Below are 18,555 nucleotides of genomic sequence, written 5' to 3' on the forward strand. Positions count from 1 at the left end.
CTCAAATGCATTTGGTGTAACTCTTTTTTCTTTAGTTTTTGTCAAGTCAGTTGACAGGTTTTGGCAGGAAAGGGTTCTTTGGGAATATGAATATAGTTCACTTTCACTCCTAGAAGTAAAATTCCTTCAGTTTTTGTTATTTTTTTTCACTCAGTTTTTTGTTGATCTAAATATTGGCGCCCTCAGACAAACCAGCAACTAAATTACAGTTTTAAAAAATACCTCTGTGGGTGAGGAAATAGTATAGAATATTAAACATTTAATCAGCCCACAAATAGAAAAGGAAAAGTATCTTAAAGAGAAACAAAAAAAGGTACTCTTTAATCTTCAAGAATTCTGAAAAGAAACACCAATGCTTAAGATTAAAGAAACAGAATGTATTTCTTTATGTGATCTACTTTCCAGCTTGATAAATATGACGATGTCGTCAATCTATTATGCAATAAATAATATCTACAATGTTAAAAATTCACACACATTATCCTTTCTTTCTCAGGTAAATGCAGAGCTTAACAGTGCATTCTAAAAATCCATTTATCATCTTCCTAATACATGTGACATAAAACTGAAATGGTAACGGATCCACCACCAAGCAAAGTAGAATTCAAACAGTTTGAGCTATCAGAAAACTTGACAGAAAAGTGGATAATATTTCACAAAAGAGTGATTTTCTACATACGCATGTTGCTGCATTGAAAAGACTTACTTGTCCATTTTTGTCACCTGCAGATGTGAATGATAATAAAGATGATTAGGTCAAATCAATATTACCCTCCACAGATCACCCACTGTGTTCTGTAGTACGGCTGCTGCCAGCCCATTGTCATGGGTTCATCTCCACGCTCTACCCAGGTGACAGTGGTAACAGGACACAGGTTTAAAGCTTCAGACGACAGTCATCAAGCCAGAGAAAGTCGCTCTGATTTACTGCTCATATTACACTCTTCATCACACCTGCACATACCGCTATTGAATAAAGACCTGTCATCACTTGCAAAAGCCATCCCAAATTATGGCATGATCAACACAAGACATTTAGATAATGACGTAATAAAAATGTAAAGTTGCAATTGTGATAAGTTCATAAAAATGGAAAGTAATACAGTTGAAAGAGAAAGATGGGAAACGTGTGCAGGAACAGATTGCTTGGTTTCAAAGAGATTGCTGAAATACCACACGCAGGCACACATGCGTGTGCACACACATACACACACGCACACAAGTGTAATGAACAAGTACTGGGTCAAGATGTGGTCACTGGTGAAGAGATTTGGAACACAGAAGACTAGCTATTAGCACTGTCTCCCATGTCTGATCCTAAAGCAGAGGCCAGTTTCCTAAGTCCAGCCCCATTCCCCTACCTTTTATGACCTTGATTTGAGACACAATGAAATCTGATTACACCATCTCCCAGTCCCAAGTCCTTCTGACCAATGCAAAGGCTCACACACTGTGCCCCCTGGTGGTGTCCTGTCCCCACCTCTCCTCCGTATATCTGCACCTTCCATGCTGGAAAACTTTTGCTCCCTGCATGGAACATACTCTTCTTTCATGTGAAACTCATCATCAACCTGCCTTAGGAACTGCCTCTTCTCCAAGCACCTCGTGCAATTTGCTCTGGAAAGCCTTCTCTAGGACTTCCCTGGTGGCACAGTGGTTAAGAATCCACCTGCCAATACAGGGGACATGGTTTTGATCCCTGGTCCGGGAAGATCCCACATGCTGCGTAACAGCTAAGCCCGTGTGCCACAACTACTGAGCCCGCGCACCACAACTACTGAAGCCCCCACACCTAGAGCTCATGCTCCGCAACAAGAGGAGCCACCGCAATGAGAAGCCCGTGCACCACAATGAAGAGTAGCCCCCATTCGCTGCAACTAGAGAAAGCCTGTGCGCAGCAATGAAGACCCAACCCAGCCAACATAAATTAATTTAAAAAAAGAGAAAAAAAAGTTTTCAAACATTGCTAAAAAAAAAAAAAAAGCTTTCCCTACCTCCTGTCATTAAATGCTCCCACTCCAGAGCTCAGCATTTTACTAGCACATGTTATAGGACTGGAACTAGACATCTGTCACTTTCCACAGACATCTCAAAGTTTTTTGAAAATGTGTATACATCTTAATCATCTCCGTAATTTTAATGATATCGCAGTATTTGCTGCAAAGAATCTCTGATGACATAAGGAAGGCAGAGTTGTAGAATAATATGTAATAAGTATTTGTGAATTGCCTCCGAAAAGATTAGTGACATAAATGCAGTATCCCCCATAAAAGTTTCATTGAAGTGTCATTTTTGTATATAAAAAAGCAGCCAAGTTATTACATTGGGGTGATACTTGTTTTCGATATTTTATGGAATTGCACAATAATATATATGTATTTTGAGTGGCCTCTTGAATGCGTTTGCCACGTAAGCTCTGTTCATCTGGACAGCTATAAGATTAAAAGTTATTTTACTACAAGCAAGAGACTTGAATAATGTGTATGGTATAGAATGAAACATATTCAAAGTCAAAATAGATTTCTCTCAAAGTATGGGTGTTCTCCTTTGGCAGGTAACAAAGCACATATATGTAATTTTTTGAGGAATTCAATACTTTCCAAAAGCTCCTATGTATACCTACTCTGTGTATGGCGATACCTGCACTCTGGGGAACGCTACAGGGCATTTTGCTGAAAGATATATGGGTAAACTTAAGTGATAAGAGGGCAAAAGTAACACGGTCTTTAGTTCAGTGGGCAGATGTGGTCATCTGTCAACAATCTTTGACCACAGTGTAGTTTATTTCATGAATACATGAGACACCACTTTAGCACCTGAGATATACTTCTGAAGGTTTTCCACACACTCTGACTCTTATATTCAAAGCATTTTGAAAGGCAGTGAGTCACATGATCTAGGATGACAAACTAGTGGAGAAAGGTAACTAGTCAGTCTGCCATCAGAGAGGAGGCAGCCACTAGGTAAGTTCTTCCCTCCCAGTGGCACCATTCTGAAAAGGTTTGAAATCAACCTGCCCTCCCTGGTGTTGAACTTGACCCCCAAGAGAAACAGCATCACATGCTGAAAACCTCCTGAGGGTAACTAATAAGACTCATGGTTGATAACTTCATTTCACATTTCTTCCAAATACTTCATGCTTTATGCTTACTTTTTCCTTACCTTTAGGAGAGTTTTAAAAGATGGTAGATGACAAAGACAAATCTCTTTGGATTCAAAGACTTTAAAATCAGCACTCCATTTCACTTCTCCACTAGAAAGACCTGCTTCACAAAGGTCTCTGTCGACTCTGAGGGTGAGATTCTTCCACATCTTTCCAAACGCCCCAAGCCCAGCAAACCATGGCAAGTTTGGGGAAGAGCTTCACACTTTATACCATTCTAGTTTTAAAAACTAAGAATGTTGTCAAATAAGATATTAGCAAAAGTGAAGTAAGGAAGAAGCTATAAAGTCACCTGTACTATTAGTAAATGGACTCAGACAGTGGCAAGAAATAAGTGCCTGCAGGAGACCTACTACCTCTAGGTAGTTTAAAAGAACTTAATATAGACCTTGAACTATCTCACTGTGTAATCAACTAGTTTATCGCTTCTTTACAACAACATAAGAAACTTTTTCAAGGGCTTTTTCAAAATAAATGGCATACCTTTGAATCATTCCTAATGTTTAAATCTAATAACTTTATTAAAAACCTAAATTGACATTAGCTTGCCATTACTCAATCTCCGTAAAAATATGGTGGTCTTTAATGGTCCCTACTTTCTTTTCAATGTGCTAATATATATATATATATATATATATATATATATATATATATTTTTTTTTTTTTTTTTTTTTTTTTTTTTTGTTGCGGTATGCAGGCCTCTCACTGTTGTGGCCTCTCCCGTTGCGGAGCACAGGCTCCGGACGCACAGGCTCAGCGGCCATGGCTCATGGGCCCAGCCGCTCCGCGGCACGTGGGATCTTCCCGGACCGGGGCACGAACCCGCGTCCCCTGCATCGGCAGGCGGACTCTCAACCACTGCGCCACCAGGGAAGCCCTCAATGTGCTAATATTTTTATTAATATTTTCATGATTTTTTTTTTCCTAAAAGATAAGTCTGGGGCATACTGATCTCTAGTCTCCAGAATTAAACTCCGTGTGTGCGTGTGTGTGTGTGTGTGTGTGTGTGTGTGTGTGTGTGTGTGTGAAAACTGGGCATTTGCCAAGGTTCCATTCCTCTGGAAAATCTTTCGCTTCCAAATTTCTCAAATTATAGGGCTCTGGGTTTTTTTTTTTTCCTCTCTCTTTCCTTTCCCTTCCCATCCTTTCTTTAGACAAATCTGCAGGTTTCTGTAGACCCTCCAGGGGGAGCACAGAGAGAGGCAAAAGAGATCATACTCGATACTGGAAGAAGGATTTGAATTTTCCAGAAGTAAGAAGGGAAAAGGGCCTTTCCGTTGAGAGAAGAGATTGCGAAAAAGCACAGCAGCCTCAAAGGGCACAAAATCTCCTGTAAAGGAGGAGCGCTGGATCACACAGACAGTGGAATGGAGGAGAAGGGTAGAGGTGGGGTCCAGGACTTCAGGTGGTACAAAGTTGCACAGTCTTTTATTTCAGAGTGTGGATTTGGATTTTATTCCGTAGGCAACAGAGCATGAGTGAAAGCTCCTAAGAAGGAGAATGATGTGATCAAGGTAGTTTTGACCATGGTGTTTTGGGGGCAGGAAGGAGGATGCCTAGAACTGAGAACCGGGGTCAGTGGGACAAGGTGAAAGGCTTTGCGTCTTTCCAGGTAAGTGATGACAAGGGTCTGCATTAAGGGAAAAGCAGTGGGGCTGGAGGGGGAAGTCTAGATGAATGGGATGTCAGAGATAAAGCCAACGGCCAATGTTGTGATCTGGGAGGAGGAGAGGGACTTGACAGCTCTGTCCAGGTTTTTAGCTTAGGACATAGAAGGCTGCAGGGGGCACAGACTTGAGAGACCAGAACAGATTTAGAGTCTTTGGAGATAAAATAGAAGGCTTCTGAGGTATCGGGAACAATTACCCAATGCGTGCAAACATGGCCCTCAGGAGAGGAGCCTGGCGTTGGGGATATAGTCTGGGCAGGTGGGCTGCGGGCAGGTTAAGCAGACGGCAGCTGGGAATTCTGACCAGCAAGGAGCCCAGGATGGGATTCCAGCCTCCACGAAGGGATGGGAATCACCAGAGCAGATAAGCACCTGGCTTTAGGGGCGCTGAGCTGAGATGCTGCCTTTTCAAGGTGGGCTCAGGCCCCTGATTCAACTTGCTGTTGAATCCTACGAAAATGACTGACACTGTCTTCATCGTTTCTGATTCCAGGGCCTGGAGGGGCTACACCTGCTGATAGGGCAGAAGGAACTCTGGACAAGCCCAAGGAACCCTGTTCTTAAGTCCCTATGCCAAATATCCACAGGTTCCAAAGCAACAATAAATAATAACGCCCAGACCCCTTTACAGGTAATGTTTCCCATCAGACAGAAATCCTATGCAACAGCCTCCCTGCGGGCGGTGTTCTCCAGGTTACAGCCTACCTATCATTTGCCACGCGTAACCACTTGAAACCCACCTGGGGAAACCTTGAAAGGTTCCTATTAGAAGGTAATCTCATGCTCTCTTTGTCACTGAAATTTACTAACGAGACTTTTCCCATCGATTGCAAGGATCATCGAAAGAAAATATGCTCTCTGCTTGCATTAACCAGCTTGGAAGTATTTGAGAGGATCTCCTTTTGCTTCTCTTTTCTTAATAATATGAAAAAACTGAATGGTGTCTATCCTAACAGGGTCGGGGGCACATCAGGTGACTGGCAGGGGAGAATTCTGGCTTCCTTGAAAAGATGAAACGCCCAAGGCTTCTCAGCCTGAGGGCAGCCTGCCATCGCTGCCACAGTGTGCCATTGACCGCGGAGAGGGTAAAAGGATGGGAAAAAGTATAGTTGGACCACTGTTTAAAAGGGACTCCACACATCCTCATTGGCTGTGTATTAATTGAAAGAAACCATTTGTTTTGTGGCTAAAACAGTTTGCTTCTGAAATCTGCTAAGGAATGATTTCTCAAAAAAACTCAAAGCCAAGTTTAATTATTCCAGCTTTCAACCTAGGGACACATTATCCTTTTTTTCTAAACAGAGAAAGCCTTAAATGGAAATCAAAGTCTGAAGCACAAGAACTAACCCTCTTTGCCTGAACTGGTGTTTAACAAGAGCGGACACTACACATTTCCTTTCTTCTGAGAAACTAGTTCAAAGGTCAAGCCTAATGGAAGTCTTCAGAAGTTTTATTTTCCTTTGCAGGCTTAATGAAAGGCTCAGAGCTTGACCCAGTAAAATCTAGATGATGAAGTAATCTCAGATGTTGAAGGAACCTCCATGATCTTTCCCTTTAAAATAATCATCTGTAGGAGATCAAAAGACAGTGCTTGGTTATTTCATTAAAATATCGTATAAACAGGTCCATATATACATATATCTTTATATCCTTTGTTTCCCATAATCATAAAGATCTAACTGTAAATTTTGTCTTTAGGTTTGAGCTATGATCATGGATATGAATAGTACTCAATGATCAAAACATATGATGATTAGAGCATACAATATTTGATACACTGTTATTAAATATAAGACATAATTTTATTTAAAATGCTTCCTTTGATGAGAAGGATATAGCGTTTTAAAAAATTAGTTTATGACTCCATGAACGAATGTTATTTTTTGCTAGAATGAGACAGGTCAGGACCGATCTTTCTATTTTTGGCTCTTATAGATGCCAGTTTTGAGAATCCTGTTCACATAACTATACAGCGAGGTCCTGGATGAGTGCGAGGTTGGCCTTTCTTTGTAAAGAAGGTGGAGAGAAAGGGAGGTAGAAAGGAGAAGGGGTGAAAGGCAGATAGATGTTGGTGAAGTTGAGCATATTGAAACTGATGCCTTGGAAGGCTCAGTGTTCCTCACCCCACCTGGGACACACCGCCTCAGCCTCACAGCTACCTGCCCAGGATTTAGGGGGTACGACTCCTATTCTGAACCTCAGAAAGCATCAGGACAACAGAGACAGTATTGCTGCTGCCTTCCGGGTGTGTCTTACTTTCTCTCTCCTCCCTCCCAAGGGCTCCAGGTCCCTGTGCTTCCTGACAGCTTAGTTCCAGACTCTTCATCGGGGGTGCAAACTCCACAACAATGTGTGACAACATATCAAGGCCTTTTCTTAATGAGGCAGAACCAAAATGCCTGGGCAATACTGACCTTCAGATCAGGGCTTCCTAAACTGAAGTGCAAAATGCATCCCCGGGGATCTTGTTAAAATGCAGATTCTGATCAGCAGGTCAGGGGTGGGGTCTGGGATTCCGCATTTTCTAAAGGGCTCTGCTTGGGAGGCGCTCTGGCTGTAGAGGATGGTCTTGCATCCACCTCCATGCTGGCCACCTGATTTGGTAGGAGCAGTGCACAAGGCACGGCTGAATCCCCAAAGAGCATGAAATGCCTATCTCCACGATGAGGGGGCTCAGGCTACAAGGGGATGCTCTGGGCTGAAACTAATCAGAGAGATTGGATGTGGCTAAGTAGGACATGGGTCTGCTGGAGGTCAAGGGCAGGCAGGGAAGGGAAAAGAGAGGAGAAATAATAAGGCTGTGAGCAAATCTAAGCGATTCGGGCACGATTCATTCAGATGACCTCAGCTAGCTGAGGAAGGCTCCAGAGGAGAAAAAAGAGACATTAGGAGGATTTGGCTGGGATTAGGGAAAGGGAAGGAATTGTTGGGTATCTTTGAAAGGCAAGCTGAAAATTTTGTTGTTTTAAAGGGAACAACATCATCTCATAAATTCCAGTACTTAGATAATAATCAAGGAAAACAGTTCCCTGAAGAGAGAGCACTTGAAAACAATCCATGGGGGGTGAAGTAAACTGTGTTACAACTTAGACTGTGGATGCAATGGTTAACTGAATAAAGTCAGCCTACATATTTTGACAGAAAAGATGACCAAGACATATCACATGAATAAAAAAAAGCTACAAATAATAAAGATATGATACAATGATTGCAAAAATACAAAAGAAGGGGAATAGATATTGTGATAAAATTTTTAAAAGTAAATTACGTCTTTACAAATTCATGCTGCAACGTTTTGAAAGGCGACTTTAAATTTTGTTGATTATATGATCAACTATATATTTTGAACACGTGGGTTCCCAAATTCAGACTTTTCTTCAAATAAGAGAAAACTCTTACAGCAAAAGTCAAATGATCCTAGTGCCTTATTATGCCACTAATATTCCAATGCAATAAAAAACACACTTGCGAGGTCAAATATGATTAACATCTTAATGTCATAGCTTGATTTCTAACTTCTGCAATAAACCAGATGTGATATTTAAGATGTTTCTCACTATAGATCAGTGATTCACTTTCATGTGCACAGAAATCACCTTGGTGTCTTGTTAAATTGCAGATTCTCATGCAGTAAATGGATTTCTAACCAGCACCCAGGTCCTGGACCACAGTTTGGATGACAAGGCTCTAGACAAGGAGGTAGAAAGTGTAAGTTTTGGTCATTTTAGCATTTGTAATTTTTTAAGTACAAAGATATAGTCTAATATAAGATTCAAAATGTGGTGGATCGAGATACTTTATTTCAATGATTTTAAAACTGATGGAATGAAACAGAAAAGACAGTGATTATTTTGTAGAAATTATTCCATTCCATAAGTGGGTATGACCAATTTATCAAAGCACTAGTGACTTATTATATGAGGTTGGTCATAGGTTTAATGGTTTATGTGTAAAATTAGTAAAACTACTCTTTGATTTGGAATCTCATTTTCCATAGCCTACACAAACTTTTTCAAATTTACAGAAGATAAAGTATACATGTGGACCTACATGTGATATTTTAAACACTATACAAAATTCATCTTTAGGGCTTCCCTGGTGGCGCAGTGGTTAAGAATCTGCCTGCCAACTTAAGGGAAACGGGTTTGAGCTCTGGTCCGGGAAGATCCCACATGCTGCAGAGCAACTAAGCCTGTGCACCATGACTACTGAGCCTGCACTCTGGAGCCCGTGAGCCTCAACTACTGAGCCCATGCACCACAACTACTGAGCCCATGCTCTAGAGCCCGCAAGCCACAACTACTGAGCCCATGTGCCACAACTACTGAAGCCTGCGTGCCTAGAGCCCGTGCTCCGCAACAAGAGAAGCCACTGCAGCGAGAAGCCCACGCGCTGCAATGAAGAGTCACCCCTGCTCACCACAACTAGAGAAACACAGCACACAGCAACGACGATCCAACACAGCCAAAAATAAAAACAAAACAAAAAATAAATAAATTTATTAAAAAAAAATTCATCTTCAGAAAAGGTACATCTATATGAGCAAAATGACTGGCCAGGTAAACTGTCTCCTTTGGGGCCTTCTGAGAGTGGCAATCATACCCCCAAAAGCCCTCCTCTGGGGACACATATAACTTAGATTATTGTAAAACCTCACCACAGCTGAATACCTTTGGGATTCCCACTGAACCAAAGGCAGCTCTGCCTAAGAGCGCCATACAATGTGTTTTACCCTGGACACCCACTGGTAGCTCCAAACACAGCCTCTTGCATTTGTCTGCTAGGGCTGCCATCACAAAAACCACAAGCTGGAAGTTGATTTTATCACAGTTCTGGAGGCTAGAAACCCAAGATCAAGGTGCTAGCAGGTCTGGTTTCTCCCGAGGCCTCTCTCCTTGGCTTGCAGACGGCCACTCTCTCCTTGTGTCCTCACATGGCCTTTTCTCTTATAAGGACACCAGTCTTGTTGGATTAGGGCCCCATCCTGATGGCTTCATTAACTTAATCACCTCTTCAATGACCTTCTCTCCATATACGGTCCCATTCTGAGGTCCTGGGGGTTGGAACTTCAACATATGAATTTGAGGAGACACACTGCAGCCCTCTTGAATTCAAATCTGAATTCAAGGCACTGTAGCGTGACACACAACTGAAGAGAGATGCAGAGAGAAGACAGGGCAGTCCTGGCAGTCGGTGTTAAGAGACAAGAAGGAGAAGGGAAGGGGGTCAGAGGGGGACAGGGGGCAGTGGCAGAGTGGCCGAGGCCCCACACCCCAAAGCTCTGCAGGAGGCCCCAGCAAATGCCTACTTCTCAGGGCCGTGCTCGGGAGTTCCTGCCAGGGCCCCAAAGCAGCTTTTGTATCCAGAACCGTGATCTGGTTTTCAATGAGACCTGCCTAGCTGGGGCTGCTGAAACAGCTTCCTGTCTCTTTCATACCCCTCTGGAAACTTACAACAAGCTCCTATTGACTGAGGTAACCAGAGGGCATTTTTAGTCCTTGCAATTTGTAAGTGCTTATTGCAGTGAGGGAGCTAATGCTGCATGTTACATACAAGCGCTTCAGTAGACAGTATGGCTTGAATGACCTGTATGTTCTATGGAGATGTACCTAAGGGTCTCATTATATGTTGCATGCTTTGCCTTCTTTTTTATTAAAGCAACAGTGTAGGGTAATCAAACAGAAACTCCTTTCCTTTCTAATGGATACAAATGAAAATTTATAGTCATCAAGGATTTGCAGTTACTTAAACAGGGCAGGTCTAGCCTGTGTGTGAGCGTGCACACTGCTTCACAGACACGCCCAGATTCTGTGCTCCTAATGGCCACTTTGACAATATTAGCAGTACTGCCTATTTCTTTCATGCTGATTTATGGTGAATTTAAATCTGCTAACATTTCAATAATCTTCAAAACAAAGCCCAGCAAGTATCTTGGAAGGCCCCCTGCAGAAACATGGTAGTTGATCTAAAAGAGCCTATGTTTTACATTTTCTTCTTTAAAGTCAGAAGCATTTTTACTGCAGTAGAGATGTTAATTGCCACTTATCTTAATGACTTCTTTTCTGATATAAAATAGCCTGGCTTGAAATACAGCAGACTTTTTTGTCAAGAAGAGACAGGAATAGGAGGTCTGTTGGCTCCTGGGAGAAATGGGACGCTTTTTCTTTTCTGTCTGCTTGGTTTGTGTTGGTTGCAGGCTTTCTGATTTAGGACCTTTGAGGTCTGAGTTACCGCCTTCATCTTCAGCGTGAGGGAAAACGAACCCCAGGAGAAGCCATGAAATAGAACTTAGGCTCTGAAAGCAAAAACCACAGTAGGAGCTCCTGAGGTTATTAAAATAGAATTATGTGGTAGCTGGTATAACCAGTTACTAAGGGAAATTTTTAATAAAACTGTAGCAGATAGTTTTTGTTTAAATTTGATTTATTTTTAAGTTTATACGATTTCAAATGAGATTTTTTCCTATTTGTTTCCTAGTTGATATTCCTACCTCATCGCTCCTATCCAAAAGTTTCTAGTGTCCAAAAGGGTGCTGGCTGGCTGTTGGTACCCAATAAATATTTGTTAAATGACTGAATGAAAACATTGCAAACTTATAACCCTTAGGTAGTATTTCTCAAATAATATTAATAACTAGTTTTATTCTACAGAATAATATTGTGCCATCTAATTGAAGAAGCTCCTTCACATTCATGATTTTAACTGTGAGTCTTACAGCTAATACATTAGCTAATATACGATTATAATATATTACTATTTTATTTAATCATAAGATTAAATATCTATATATAAGTGTATATTATGTATATTAAAAGTATATGTATAACTGAATCACTTTGCTGTACACCGAAACTAACACAACATTGTTAATCAATGATGTGCCAATATAAAATTAAAAAAAGAAAAAATGTTAGCAAGAGATTAAAGAGCTCATATTAGGTAACATATCTGGCAAGTAATAAATGATATAGGACACTGAGTATGTTCTCCTTACAAATGGGCTCCAGAGCTTCCCACAAAGTGGTGGAAGGCACTGTTTTGCAAGGGGTTACGTTCAAGAGCCCCGGAGCCATTTCCATTCATTCTTCTTCCCCATGGTCCCATCTGCTGCTCCTCCAGATGACCTTGGTTTCTGTCTATTAGTAGTGCCTGGGCAGCCCTTAGCTGGCTGTTTTATTTTCTTTCCTTTTTATTGTGGTAAAATAAACATAACATAAAATTTACCATTTCAACCATTTTTAAGTCTACAGTTCGCCGTACACTGCCGTGCAACCACCACCATCCCTGTGCAGAACTTTTTCATCATCCCCAACAGAAACTCTATCCATTAAACACAAATTTCCCAACTCCCTCCTCCTCCTTGCCCCTGGCAGCCACTACTCTAATTTCTGTCTCTCTGTTTTTGACTACTCTAGGGACCTTATACACGTGGAATCATACAGGAGTTGTCTTTTTATATCCGGATTATTTCACTTATCATAACGTCTTTAAGGCTCATCCATGTTGTAACATGTGTCTTCCTTTTTAAGGCTGAATAATATTCAATCCAGTGTACAGACCACATTTTGTTTATTCCTTCACCCTTTGATGGATGCTTGGGTTCAAACAAGAAAAGGGGAAAGGGGGATTCACAGAAGATACTGGAAGGAAAGGCCGACTACCTTGGTGAGATGACCAGTCAGATTAAGCATAACAAATCATCCCACGACTCAAAGGCTAAAGACAATAAGCATCATTAATTATCTCATGGCTTCTTTGTGCAGTAATTCAAGACAGAGAAGAGCAGGGACAATTAGTCTCTACTCCACAATGTCTGGGATCTAAGCTGGAAGACCCAAAGGCCTGACTGGCACTGGGGGATCTGCTTTGAAAGTGGCTCCGTCACATGGTGGGCCAATTGGTTCTTCCCCATGCAGACCTCTCCACTGGGATGCTGAGAGCCTTAGGATGTTGAACTGGTCACAGAGGCCACCTCTGATTCAGAGTGAGAGAGGGCCCACAAAGGTGTGAGCACCAGATGACAGTGTGATCCGGGACATCTTGGACACCACCTACTACAAACCTTATTACTGCTCATTATATAAAGTAGGCTAAATATTTGGAGATTTTTCAGAAATGATTAATATTTTAGAATATTACTGCTTTGAAAAACTTGAAAATATTCAGAAGAAATGTATAATTCTAGTCAGTCAGCAAATATATTCAAAACTGTATATATATGCACCCCAATGTTCACAGCATCACTATTTACAGTAGCCAAGACATGGAAGCAGCCTAAGTGTCTGCTGATAGACGAACGGATAAAGAAGATGTGGTGTATACACAATGGAGTATTACTCAGCCATAAAAAAGAATGAAATAATGCCATTTGCAGCAACATGGATGGACCTAGAGATGATCAGACTAAGTGAAGTAAGTCAGACAGAGAAAGATGAATATCTCATGATATCACCTATATGTGGAATCTAAAAAAATGATACAAATGAACTTATTTACAAAACAGAAATAGACTCACAGACATAGAAAACAAAGTTATAGCTACTAGAAGGGAAAGGGGGAGAGGCATAAATTTCGAATCTGGGATTAACAGACACTGACAACTATACATAAAATAGATAAACAACAAGGACCTACTGAAAAGCGCAGGGAACTATATTCAATATCTTGTAATAACCTATAATGGAAAAGAATCTGAAAAAGAATATATATATATATATATATATATATATATATACACATATACATATAATTGAGTCACTGCTGTACACCTGAAACACTGTAAATCAACTATACTTCAATAAAAAAAATAAAAATTAAAAACAAAAACAGAAGAAACAACCCAGTATACACAAGCAAAGAGAATAAGGTAAAAGGCCAGGATTTCTTTTTCACATTCACTGGAATAATAGTGAGCATCTTAAGCTAATTTTACATTACCCACCTGTTCAGAGAAATTATTTCTGCCACATTGTGGCTTCTAAGCCAGTGGTTCCCAGATGTTTGTCTGAAACCAACTTTGATTTTTTTTCATAGGGGCCCCTTTATGCAACTGAAAAGACTGTCCTATATTCCAAGGTTATTTCATGTCTGCCTTTCCTGTGTGCTAAGAGGAGGCTAAGGCTGGAGAAGACTATCTGCAAAGTAAAAGCCCAGCTACCCTGGGCTGGCACCCACATGGCTTTTGGAATGGAACTAGTGTTTGTATTCCAAAAATGTTGGGAATCACTGTGTCACATTTCAGTCATGGGGAGTCACCCTGGGGGCTCACTGTAGCATCTGTCAGTACAGAGCAGCTGAGGGTAGATGGAGGCCCTCACTTTTGGAGCCTCTAGGCAAACGGCCCGGTTATCAAACACAATCAGAGTTGTCTTGGTGTGGTGGTTTCAGCTCTAAAGAGCTTCCAAAACTGGTGGCCCATGGGCCCTGTTCTAGCATGACATTTTAAGCAATAGGCACATTGAAAGAGCAAAGCACAGAGCGAAATGCCCCTAGAAAACTGAAAAGGTAAAACAATGAAAAGAATGAGGACACATGTCGCATCTCACTTGATGAGATGCCTTTCAATACGTAAAATATTCTGTTTTGCAGGAACCCCGCCCACTGGATTTCCCACTGGATATCTTCTTCTCTTTCTACTCTTCCCCTTCCCCATGCTTCTACTCTTCTTATAGAATTAAGTGGATGTTAGAACACACTCAGTTCAGCAAACCAGTTAAGGTAGTTGAACATGATCTTCAGTAGATGAAAGAAGTTAAGTTACTAGGTTTATAATGTATCATGAACAATGGAAAGATCAGTTCCAAATGTACTTTTTCTTACTATAAAATGCTCACTTTCTCTCTACAGATGTCAGTGCCTCCAAATTAATGAGCTCTATTAGCTGCAAAACATCTCAAGGAGCGCTGGAAATTAATTTCCATTAGTTACAAACTGACAGTCAACTACCACCTGCCTTGTAAGACAATAAAAGTTCTGAATGCTCCATTTTGGTCCTCAATTAAATGTTCAAAGTCAGATGGTGAAGAAAAGTGACGTAAGCCATCCAGAAAAATATTAAAACTGGTTTGTGTGTGAAATGACCAAAGGGGATTTCAGATTTTCGCTTGTGGTAGGATAAACAGGGAGGTTTTGAGGACAGACTGAGACTGGCTTTCCATAGTTACAGCAAAATAAGTTGAATACTGAAGAAAGGAAATTCTTTTCATAATATGGTCATGTTCTCTGAGAAGCATAGAGCCCTTTAAGGAGCACATGATTTCAAAAGGTTGAGCATAACTATGTGGATGCTGATTAAAGACGGAAACAAACAGCCAGGATGTGCTTTCCAATATTCTCACAGCTACTGGGATTTCTGAAGGGAAAACAAATGTTGCGTTTCTCTCATTTTGTGAATTTATATTTTTAGTTTTCAACATTCTATCAACATTGACTTGAAGAATGGAACCTATTTAGAATGACTTTTTTAAAATGGTAAAACAAAATAAAAGCAAAGCACAGAAGTTGGGAAAGCAGACTGATGGATAAACAGACAAGAAGCAAAATCAATACCTTGTTACTATGTGTCTTTTGTCGCATTAAAAATCAAGTTCTTACGTAAGTTTTGCAAATCTTATCTCTGGGTAACTGTGTGCAGAGCCGATTAACAGATAGTTTATTTATGTACATATACACACATAATATATGTATACACATAATCTATGTGGCCTATATGTAGATGCCAGTTTCCTTAATAAAATCAAATGTAGGGCTGGCAAGGTTCCCCCTAGAAGGAGACAGTCCTTGAGGAATGACTGACCAAGGAAGCCAGTTCTGTCACCCTGGATTTTCTTGGTTTCTCTTTTTTCCTGGGGGGGGGGGGGTCCAACTCGTGGGAACCAACCTTGGGGAAGAGGGATGCTCTTGTCTGTTTTTATAATCTTATTCAATACTGGACCCACAGAACTTTCCTTTGATCCCTTTTGAAGCACAAACTCTTCTTCTGATTCCTTCAAACCATTTCCCAGAACTCTAGAAAGCATCAAGTGGGAAGTGAAAGGAGAGCACGCAGACGGGAAATAGAGGCAGAGACCCCAAAACGGAGCCCCAAGATTTAGGAGCTTCTGTTCCAGGTCTGTGGGCCTCTCTAACCCTCATTGAGAAACCAAGGAAAGAGGCTGCCTCATTTTTGGTTCTCAGCTTGTTTCTAAGGAGCACTGTTTTTAATATTCACACTCCTTTTGGGCTCTTCAATATTCTGATCATTTCTTTCACAAGGAAGATGAAGAGAGAGATTTATTTCCTCCCTCCCACCTGTAGCTTAGCTTTCTGCTTCATCCTAAATGCCTGTCAAAGAATGACTTCACCTGCAAGATCCTACTCTCTCTTCAGTATGAGAACATCTAAGTCCAATAGACAACACACAGACACAAACATATGAACCTGGTTATCAGTGAGAAAACAGAGATTAACCTTAAGGCAGGAAGTGAGATGAATTACTAGCAAAAGTAATATACTGAGGGCTGATAACAACACTGCAAACTAATTATTTGTTTTATAGGAATCCAATATGCCATTCCTTTAAACCATCAATTATCTTTATTTTGATCTTATCATTGTACTTATCATTACTGGGGACCTTAATATTAAAACTAAAGTTGCCTGATGTTTCAGAGTTCTGACTTCTGGGGATCTGAGGTGGTCCCCTGATGCTAAATGGTGTCACCAGAGTTCATCTCTCCTATAAACAGACTGGGTAAAGATTTCATGATAATTAAATTATTGAATGGAACTTCTCAGTTGCTTTGAATCAGGGGAAAGATGCTATTTCTGTTCCTAAAACAGGGAATGAGTGTAGTTGGCTTTAAGTAGAGGGGTTAACGTTAAGTTCTGGAAAGACTGCATCAGGATATATGACAGACACACTGGTAGATCATTAGAGACACAACTTAAGTGACCAAAGACAAATACTCCTGGCTTCATAATGGAGACCAAACCCAGGATCACCACGGCCACCTTCAGAGAGGCTGGGTAGGGGAGGGGGAACTCTGCTGGGAAGAAGGGGAGGGTGTACAACAGCCTTTGCTCCCATGGTAGGCTCCAGGTAGCATGGATGGCTTTTTGCCCTAAATGAGGCAGGAAAGTCCAGTGGCCCACTTTCGAGAGCAGGGACTTGAGTTTCTCAGGCTCCTCTGCACCCCTGGGGGTCTGGCTAGTGGGTGGAGGCCCCAATGAGTGGGTGGCTCTTGGACCAGGTGTGAGCTACAGGCTCACCTTCTGAACCTGCGGTAGAGCCTGTTTTACCAAAAGCATGTGGACTGAGGGGAAGGACGGGGCTGGTTCTCAGGAGGAAAGCCTGTAAACCAGAAAAACACAAAGCAGAGACTTCTACCATCACAACTGATGGAGTATCTGCTAATGACTCATTAACCAACTAATTAGTACCCTGGGTAGAAGGATGCATCTGGGATGTTGCCAAGGTCCCTATGCCAGAACCCGCTTTGGTATAAACGAGGTGAGGGCGTAGTATTACAAATGAGTCGCTCTTTTAGAAATGCAATTGTTCACTCCTACGAGGGATTCCGAAGACAGACGGCAAAATGAGTAATCTGGGCTCTGGGAGAATCAAGATGGGCACAGACAAGTATTGTGTGTAAACACTGCTTTCCTTTCAGTTGATAAAAGGAATCCTGAAAAGGAGCCTTCTGTAAAACAAACAAAATCCTTTTGCAGTTGGAGTCTTCCCTTCCATCTCCCGATTCTGCTTCCTGGTCGTGAGGGCCCAGGTCTCAGTTTTCCCTCCTTGCCGCCCCTGCTGGCCTGTGCTCTGGCCTCCCCAGATGCCCTCCCATCCCTGGCCTCCCAGCAGGGCATCCCCCCAGGATCTGCTCCCCGGTCTTTGCCACTCGGCAGCACACGGCCTCTGTGCCTTCACCCACTTCTTCCACGTCTCTGACTCCCAAGTGCCATTCTCAGCGCGAGGCTTGGGCCATAGGTGCTCCTGAAGGCAGGCGCTGTGCTGGCAGCAGAGAGGCAGTGGTGACAACAGTGGGCCCTTCCCTATGCCGGGAAACGCCCCAAAGACCGTGAGGTCTGAACACCTGTCATCTCACAACAACTTCATGAGGAAGGTGCTTTGATCATTTCCGCTTTACATACACGGACGCTGAAGACAGAGCAGGTGAGCATCACACCTGGAATCATGACTTGCTGAGAATCCTTTCCCCTGGGTATTAGACGCCCTTTACAACCCAGACCTCCTCTACTCTTCCTGTGGTGGATGAGAGCCTGCACTGCAGGGCTGCACAAGATCATCACCTGGGCTGAGAGGGGAGAACATTTGAAATTCTACTTATTTACTTAACCAAACAGAATAAAGCAATTCAGAACGATCATTCTCCACAGGTTGGCACTGGCCCTCTCACTGGGCCCACATTTCAGATGACGGTGCATTTTTTCCTGGAAGCCACAACACAGCAAGGATGACAGTCACACCCTTGCTAATTTGACCACTAGGGCTCCTTATTGCTATTGATGTGTGCCGGTCCATGTGAAGTTTTAGATTATACAATCTAGCTTTAAACTAACCCTCCCGATGTTTTTAACCAGCAAAAACAGTGATAATATACTCAGATCTAACACATTCAACCATACTGCTCTTTCTAAAGAAAGGTTTTTATTTTATTTATTTATTTATTATTATTATTATTTTTTGCGGTACGTGGGCCTCTCACTGTTGTGGCCTCTC

The sequence above is a fragment of the Aethalodelphis obliquidens genome, unplaced genomic scaffold, assembly GCF_003676395.1.
Source record: "Aethalodelphis obliquidens isolate GAN/ISIS:26980383/991018 unplaced genomic scaffold, ASM367639v1 scaffold29, whole genome shotgun sequence".
Taxonomy (NCBI): Eukaryota; Metazoa; Chordata; class Mammalia; order Artiodactyla; family Delphinidae; genus Aethalodelphis; species Aethalodelphis obliquidens.